This window comes from Pinus tabuliformis, chromosome 1_1 (assembly GCF_031772625.1).
Source record: "Pinus tabuliformis cultivar Carrire ecotype Pingquan chromosome 1_1, CPIR1, whole genome shotgun sequence".
NCBI lineage: Eukaryota > Viridiplantae > Streptophyta > Pinopsida > Pinales > Pinaceae > Pinus > Pinus tabuliformis.
Window position 1 is genome coordinate 762,149,568 of NC_142297.1, and position 9,032 is coordinate 762,158,599.

Genomic DNA, 9,032 nt, shown 5'->3' on the forward strand with positions numbered 1-9,032 from the left:
GTTGAATGAGCCCAAATAATTATCCATTTTTGGGGCTCATCATAAAGATATATTATCTTAACCATATATGGATATTTCCATAAGGTTAGCTAGTTCGGGCTAAATCAATGTGAGTAGATAATACCCCTGTGCTCATTCCTGAAGGAGGACAATCTGCTAAGCGGATATCTATGAGATACATATTAAAAGCATGAGCCACATCTTTACGCTTTGTCCTCTTTAAGGTATCAGGATCTCTAAAGACTTGCCAAAAACTAAGAGTCTCATCTCCTGCAGCCAATGCAACATTGTACTCATCCGAACTCTGAAAATAAAAAACAAAAGAAAGATTGTCAGTAAAAAGGCTAAGACTGTCAGCACAAACCCATTTATCAATAGATCAATATAATGAATACCTCTACGTACTTGAATTACAAGGAATGTAACAATTTATTCCTACAACAAAATCATTATCGTACAAAGTATATCTGATACTCTTGCCTGAGAAGATTACCCTTTCCATCTGAGACTTGTACATGTCCAGAACAACATCTCCATTAGCAAATCACAAACCTCTTGATACACTAAAAATTAATTCATGAATGATTAGAGAAATGGTATAAAGAAGGAAAACTAGTTATGTTAAATAATAGAGGCTTATTGTGTCTTCTTTATTTATAATATTTTGAATGCAAGAAATTATTCTTATACTACAGATAATACCCATGTTCTCATACCTGAAGTGGTAAATCTACTTAACGAATATGCTTAAAAGACATGTTTAAAGCACCATACGTAGTATTCTTTCCAACCAAAATGCAATAAAATAGCTAGAAAATACTGAATATCTATGTCCTCTTACATACTTTTACCAATTCCCCAAAATATTTAGATGAAGACAAGTTGTATAAAGTCATCCCTAGTGCATGCAAAAGGCTAAGGAATCTTGACCAGACTTTACTTGAAGCATACAATTTTTTGATGTCTATAATAATATGTTAAAATTTCCCTACATGGCAATCTGACCTGCAAACTTAAGGAACTCTCAAAATTACTTCTGTGTGCTAGATATGAAATCTCAAATGCTAACTGAAAACTGATAGCAAAACAAAACAATTTACAGCATTCAAAAAATCATCTCTATTTGTCTTGATTAGCTTGGGAAAGGGTGAACAGTGCACACACTCTTTGGTAAACTAAAGGGATAACAAAAACAACAGGGAAACCTTAACTAGTGCATCCTAATCAAACCCTAATTCTAGCTATCCCGTAAAACAACTACTAAACAAGACCATTGATCTAGAATTGAATATTTCTTTCAATCACTTCAACACTGCCATTGAAGGCATTACCTTTGAGCTTATTCTTCAAGAATCAGCCAACCATTGGCCAAATTAAACCTGCTACCCCAATGTTAACACCAATATTCTCTTCCTTAAGTTGTATCACCTCCATTTTAGCCACCTACCACCCTCACATAAGTACCAGTGGTCACTTCCACAATATGGATTATATCATCACTTTGTGCATACACAAGTTAGTCTTCCTCGAATAAATACTTATGACAGAATCATAGTTTAAAGATTATGAAGAAGATGGACATACTTAGTATGGATGAGAAATCAGTCAATCCACCTGCTCCTTATAGTACCACATTTTTGTCAGAAGGAATGCTCATCTGTCATCTTTGTATTCCAAAAATTGTGGCATGAAAATTACCTTGATTCTATACACTACCCTTTGATGATGGGCTTTGTATATCGTATGACTAAGTCACCTTATTTTCAATTGCCAAATTTCATTCAAACACATGTGAATCCTATTATTGCCTAAACTAGCATCTTAGTGGAAAAACTCAATCTTCAGATGTTACCCTTGCGTAATGGATGGGAGTTACGATTGATTATTGGAAGAGTGTCAGAAAACCTTCACTATGATTAAGCAATTAATCTAACTATATACTTCAACAAATAACCAAATGGATCCAAAAATGTAGTGCATATGTAATATATAGGATCCAATGACTTAGTGATCCAATGCTTCAAGATAGATCTTTAAGAGAACAAGCATGAATTACATGACCCACCTAGATGCTTTATATGAATTAGAAACAAGTGGGTTAGATCTCAAATCTAATTTACTATACATGCAAAAGTGATTTCAGATTTGCAATATGTTGTTTAACATCCCAAATTAATGTAAACCTTGAAGAAGTAATCTAATAACGTAGTGAACGTAACTTGCAACAGAAGCAACTTCAAGTTAAATGTAATCACAACAGATGTGTAATATCACTCTTGGATAAATTGACCCTTAGGGCACAATTTTGAAATAGGGTTAACAACAAAATATGATAGGGTGATATTTCACAATAACAATGCAATATTCATCAATCCATATAAAGTAAATATCCTTCCATTTAATGTACAATTGGGACGAAAGACATTCAAAAAATCATATGTTCTTCAGCTGCATCCTAGATCCTAATTATTGTCTTACTAGCCTTCAATTCCTTACTAAGGTGACCTTCAGCCCTCCTATCACCCTTGACAGTCTATTGCCTAGTTCGTCCTCCTCTTTCCAACACTTACTATCTCTATGTGAGGGGTCATAGCCTTTCGGTTGCCTGAGGGAGGTGATATGTTCTCTTAGGTAGTGATTTGCTATTGTTACAAACCTAGAAACCCTCGTTGTCGCAGAGGATGTATTTCCACCTTCCTTGCTGCCTATAAACATTACTTCACTATCTCATTGTTGCCACAGTCAACTCCAAACTAGACCTTTCTTGCCTCAAAACCCCAAACCATACCTCAAGATGATTTGATGCCACATATAAACCTTAGGGGTGATTCATTGCCACAAACAATCCCTTAGAGGTGGTTTGCTGTGACAATTGATACCTCAAGGATGATCTGTTGTCCTCAACAATGCCTCAAAGGTACCTTGCTCTCCTAGAATTGCTTCATAGACATATTGCTGCCACAATTAAGCCTAAGATTTAATGTGCTACTATAGATAATGCCTTAGAGATAGGAAAATGCATTAGATACGTCTCGCAGATGATTCACTGCCCAGATAATGCCTCAAGATAGTTTGTTGCCACAATTAGTGTATGTTCGATCTTTTATATAACAAAATTTAGAAGTTGGATTCAAGTGAGAGACTACATAAAATTAAATGAAAGTCTGGTTGGTTGACTCTCTGCAATTATGGATTGAAAATATTACACATCTGAGATCCATATTTAAAAGAAAATTAATCATGCCCAGCTCACTGAATGAAATTAAGATTGGGAGTACTAGAGTTGCTTTAGTTGGAGTCATCTTTGTGGGCTTTTTGGTGTGGCTAGTTGTCTTCTTGAGTAGCCCAGGTACATCATTGACTATGCCTTTTAATTATGCTCTTTAATATTCCTTTCATGGAAAGGGATAGATGCTCCCTAGATTTACAAAAGAAGAGGGCATACTAAAGGCTCAGAAGACAGAATAACACCTGTCCCTCAACATTTATGACAGTTGTAACTGGGCAGCCATGGATATAACATCCATCGAGAAGGGTAGCTGCCACTGTGACAACATGTGGATGACTTCATCTTCTTTCTATTGTAAATTATGAGATGCTTGAAGAAGGGTTTATGTTTATTGTCAAAATCACCCCACCACACTCAACCCAACCCAACCCAACCCACTATATATTCACACTAGTGAAACCAATGAGGTTCCATATATGGTCCTAAGAAAACAAGCAGTGTTTCTAATAAACAAGCATCATTTTCTATATAAATTATTTAAATAAATTATCACCAGTTTATATTAAACTTTGAAATCAACATTTGAAAAGTAATGCATATTAAGAATATTAAGTGTGCATGGAAACTACTATTCGAGTTCCAAGGAATTATTATGGTAGATGAAGTGATATGGTGTGCTACCTTAGAATAGCACCAATGTGCAATAAAGAACGCTGAAATATGCTGGGAAAATGAAAAGACATATAATAATGAAGAGTATTGGTGGTAGAGAGGGTATAAAAACCCAGAATTCTATTTGTGCTCCCTAGAAAATGGTTGAAAAGCCTATTTTTTAGACCTAAGATAGCCCTGTAAATACTGCCAGCCAGTGGAGGAAGAGTCACACTGATATAATGTTGAGAACACAGATAGAATATATATAGTGATCTCTTCATCAAACTATAATACAATCATGTAGAAACCCTCCAAATTTACTATGATATTTAACAAAACAACAATATTAATTGTAGCAAAATAGCATGAGAGAACAAAATAGAGAATTGTACTAGGGTAAATATGTTATTGGATCGAAATAATCAATGAATATGTTGTCCAAATGAGTGTGTATGAATTTATTCACATCTCTCTAGGGTTGGGCACTAGTGCCAAGAGGGAGACTAGGCCAACCTAGTCATAAATAATAACGTGGGTAGCATTCCCATATGTAAGCAAATTATGGTGCTCAAAAAGCAAGCATTGTTCCTAGCAAACAAGCATCATTTTGTATATAAATTATTTAAATAAATTATTATCAGTTTATATTAAACTATGAAATCAACATTTGAAAAGAAATGCATATTAAGCATATTAATCATGCATGGAAATGACTAATCGGAATCCAAAGAATCATTATGGTAGATGAAGCAATAAGGTGTGATGCCTTAGAAGAGCATCAATATGCAATAAAGAACTCTCAAATATTCTGGGAAGACAAAAAGACATAAAATAATGAAGAGTACTGGTGGCAGAGAGGGTATAAAAACCTAGAAGTATGTTTAACCCTCCAAAATAGTTAACCACCCATGGAATATGTTATCACAAAACCAGTACTAGGGGCTGCAACCAAGCAAGGGTTCATGTAACTGTTTCAGACCATACTTTAGATTAGGAATTAGCCTTCCTAATCAGAGAGGGCTCTCTCACAACTCTTGATAAAATCCTTTAAACACTAGATGGCTAACTCTTTATTCACTTATGAAAGCATAACTGGTTGGAAACACATCAAACTGGCTCTCATTGGGCTATGGAGTCTATAATATTAAGTAAACAAGGAAAACACAGTGATCTCATGGAAATCAAGGCTCTTAGCATTACATGTCAAACATACTCCACCAAAACATAGCTTGCTGAATACACAGGAAGTCAGAGCATATAATTATGAATTCTGAGTGATTGCATACAACAAGACTATAAAATAACATAAAGTATAAAACACCATCACTACATTTGAACATGACAATCCTTCGAGAATCTTGAGAAGAGAATAACTCTATTTTACTATTACTGTCAAAAAGGTCTTACAATGGCCCAAAACAACACTGTTTTTCTATAAAGTATCCAACCCCTATTACATTCTAATTTTCACCATATATAAGAATACATTTCCTCCCTCTAGAATGAGTTCGAATCTCCTATTAACTACTCCTACATGCCTTTAACTAACTGCATTAATTACATACATGCTAAACTATAATTACATAAAGTCCTAATCAAACTAAAACAATAATTCTTTTCTCCTCGTAGACTTGATGCTTTCTTGAATGCTTTGACAGCTGTCCTCCTTCAATTAATCTGATATGGCTGAGCTACAGGTGCAATGGATGCTGATTTAGGATGCTTAAGAGCGCTGATGGCTCATTAATTGACCAGAAGAGATGCTCCTATCTTAACGGTCTCTGTCTCCCAACATTCTCCTAAAGTATAGCAGCATGTTCCCAAATCTTTTAATAACTCCAGGTATGGAATGATGCCAGGTTTCTGATGTGCTGTAGGTGGTCTTGATAAACAGCTGTTCCGTTTCCTCAACTCCTGCTCACCGTGTCAGACTAGCTGCTCACAGTATAACACTAGCTGCCCTGCGCTTTAAATCATCACCTACAGCAGTTTCGTAGCGCGCTACGAAACTGCTGTGTGATTTAAAAACACAGTCCTCCTCCTCACTGGTTTTCTGCTAACACTGTGCTACATTTATTAATGATCTCCTCATTCCAACAAATGAACAACAATTTACAAATAATCTTGTTTAGCTGCCAGGTTTCAATGTCAATAGCCTTTCCTAAAAACAAACTCAAACAACATGCCCGGATTCCTCTGTTTTTTAGAGATACTTTGGCTGGAACATAGTTTACTAGTTTAGCATTTAGTCCCAGCTCTCTTTCCTCAGTCTTCTAACTCGATCTGAAACACCTACAAACAAATCATCAAAGTTTTCCAAAGAGGATGATGATGAAACATTTGTAAATTCATGGTCTGTTATGTCTAGCTCCTGAAAGAGGAACAATAGAGAATCCTTCTAGAAATATAGTTTTTCTTGGACAAACTTATATTCTGCTTCTTGAGATTTTGTTTTTAGACCATGAAGAGCTTGGTTAATTTTATTCTCAAATTTTAGCGCTATGATATGAACCAGTGACTTAAGTAAACCCGAGGATCCATTTATTTCTTCTGAAAGCAACCTCAATCTGCTCTGGAATATATCACGAACATAAACACCCATTGTGGTCACCCTTCCATTTTATCCTGGAGAAAATTCCTCCTCGTCCTTAACATAAGGCTCAACCCAACCCCATAACATCCTAGGATCTGCAACATAACGCAGGTACAAGAAACCAATACATCTCATGTATGGAGAATCCTCGTGCTTAAGAAGCCCATGCATTTGCTTCACTGTCAACTTCATGGTAAAAATTTGTAGAGAAGACAAAACAATCACTTCATGGTAGGTCTTCAGCCTTTACAATTCCTTGAAGTAATCTGAAGACAGGATGTTCATACAGAGAACCTTTTCAAGCAAAGAATCAATAAGCTTTCCACATGTTTGTACTTCCATATTCTTCCCCAATAAACTTCCTTGAGCTCAAAGCTTGATGTCTTCCTTTGTGAATGATGAGTTATAAAAGACGAATAAAAAGCAGCAAGGGATTCTTTGAATTGGCAAGGTAGAATGCAAGAGTACTGAATCTCTCTCTGCTGGGTTTATGCTTGTATCTCAAACCATCAATGTTAAATCAATGCTGCAAGAGACCATTCTGTCTCTGGAAAAGTCAAAAGAAACCGCCCACAGTGTTGATGTATGGCCGCTGACAGAATTTCCCAATGTTTGCAGGCATGCTTAGTCACCACCGTCTCTATCGTTTGCCCAAAACTTAATACATCTCAGGGTGGAACAGAAATTCTCAATTTTTGGTACCAACTGAAGTATTAGCAAGCGATAACTCAAGGGAACATTTGCATTCTTCACACATCGAACCTCTGAAACTTCTTGTGTGTCCTTAAAACAATGAAATATATAACCTGGTCCAACACACAAAGTACCAACATCTGCTTCTGGTCCATGTACCCCTAACTGATACGACTTCAAAATTGAATATTTTTGCATTATTGCTCGATTCCCATCAAGGCACCCGAATACTCTGCACTTGGTTGCGGCAATTTCATGACAATTTAGTTTCTTCATCGGCATATATACATCACAAGCCTCTTTCTTTGTAAGAACATGTGAAGCCGTATGTATATGAGTCACTTTTGGTAACTGTAATGGTATTGTTTATTTGTTATGAGAAGCATATACATTCGAGGACGCCAAGTGTTATCAGAGATTATTTATTAGATGCTCTGCACGTGCCTCTCTGATCTGCGCAACAAGTTTACCATCTCCGAATGTTATCTTAGAACAATACAGGTGTGCCGCCATGTCACCGACAATATATCATTAATCAAAGAATTCGAACTTGCCACGAAACCAAGGGAGTCTTTTCAAGACTGAACAAGAGGAACGAAAGTGACCAAGTCATGCTTGAGAACGAAAATACACCAGATCAGGAGAATTATCATGCCGCTGTCTGCCGTATGATGCTTGCAATCTAACTCCAGATTGTCGACCTTGTGGCAATCGAATTTTTATAGGAACCGCTTGACACTTGTCATTTAATCACTTAGGACTGCGTGTATTTTCTGCAGCATCAACCATATGAGGCCGGTGATCTCCACCATTCAATTGCAGACCAACCCTCTTCTTCTCTACTGGCTGGCCATCGATCTAGTAGCCAAAAGCCCTGGTGTAGCACCTATATTTTCACAAACTGATGCCCACCACACCAGGATATTCGCAATGCGCCATCTCGAGCTTTCAATAAATCACTTTATCATGGCAATAAAAGCAATATCGCCCCCATTACATTAAGAACCAGATTAGAACACGACTGCAGAAATGTATAATGAAGGACTTTCCCACTTGTCACCAAACCAATTCTTGAAAAGTTTGCCAAGACCAATTGGGTTATCATCAAACATATTGCAGCACCCAGTATTAGCAGTTGCTATTAAACCAAACAGGAATCCCTGATCATCTTAGAGAATATGCTCACCTACAGCCCTTATTTTCTGGAACTCTAACGCTCTAAAATCTTTCTATGAGTGCAAAGGCTACAGATTTGACAAAGAAGCCATCACACGCTTGTATCTCACTTTAGAGCACTGTCATTCGGGAAGCATTCCCTTTGTAAAACCTCAAGGATTGAACTCGATGGCTAGAAGCCACTAAGATGAAATGAAAGAATCTGGACAATTATCCTCGAGTGACCAAACCACTACAAACAAAGAGGTAGTAGATGGACCATCAACCTCATAGAAGATACCAATTTTAACAAATAGGCATCATTTCTTTTTGCTACTATAATGTGATAAAATTATATACATTTTTTAGAACAATCATTACAAAGGGGCCTGCTGTAATGGGTGTAGGGTAGGATTTATCAGCTATTGGCCACAAGTTTGAATCCCAATTAAAGCATACTGCAACATCTGACAGTGGAATGCTATCAAACTTGAACCCGAGATCATCATAGGCAATATTCTCACCGCAGTTACCTTGTTCTACTCAGTCATAATAACCTTCTCATCATGGCTAAGGAAGTCCACCATCTATACTAATAACATTAACAGGTCCATTATTTGAAATACAAGCAGTCTCTGTTTCCCCCAGATTTTGCATGTCATAATTAGCTTCTGGGACAATCTTAAAGCCAGCAAACATTGAAGCGGC

The 9,032-nt window shown here is 36.7% G+C and overlaps 1 pseudogene; it reads right to left on the bottom strand.

Annotated features, from left to right (window-relative positions):
• Positions 1 to 6,503: 6,503 nt before the first annotated feature.
• On the bottom strand, positions 6,504 to 6,818 carry LOC149216256 (pre-mRNA splicing factor SR-like 1 pseudogene; annotated as a pseudogene).
• Between the last annotated feature and the right edge of the window lie 2,214 nt (positions 6,819 to 9,032).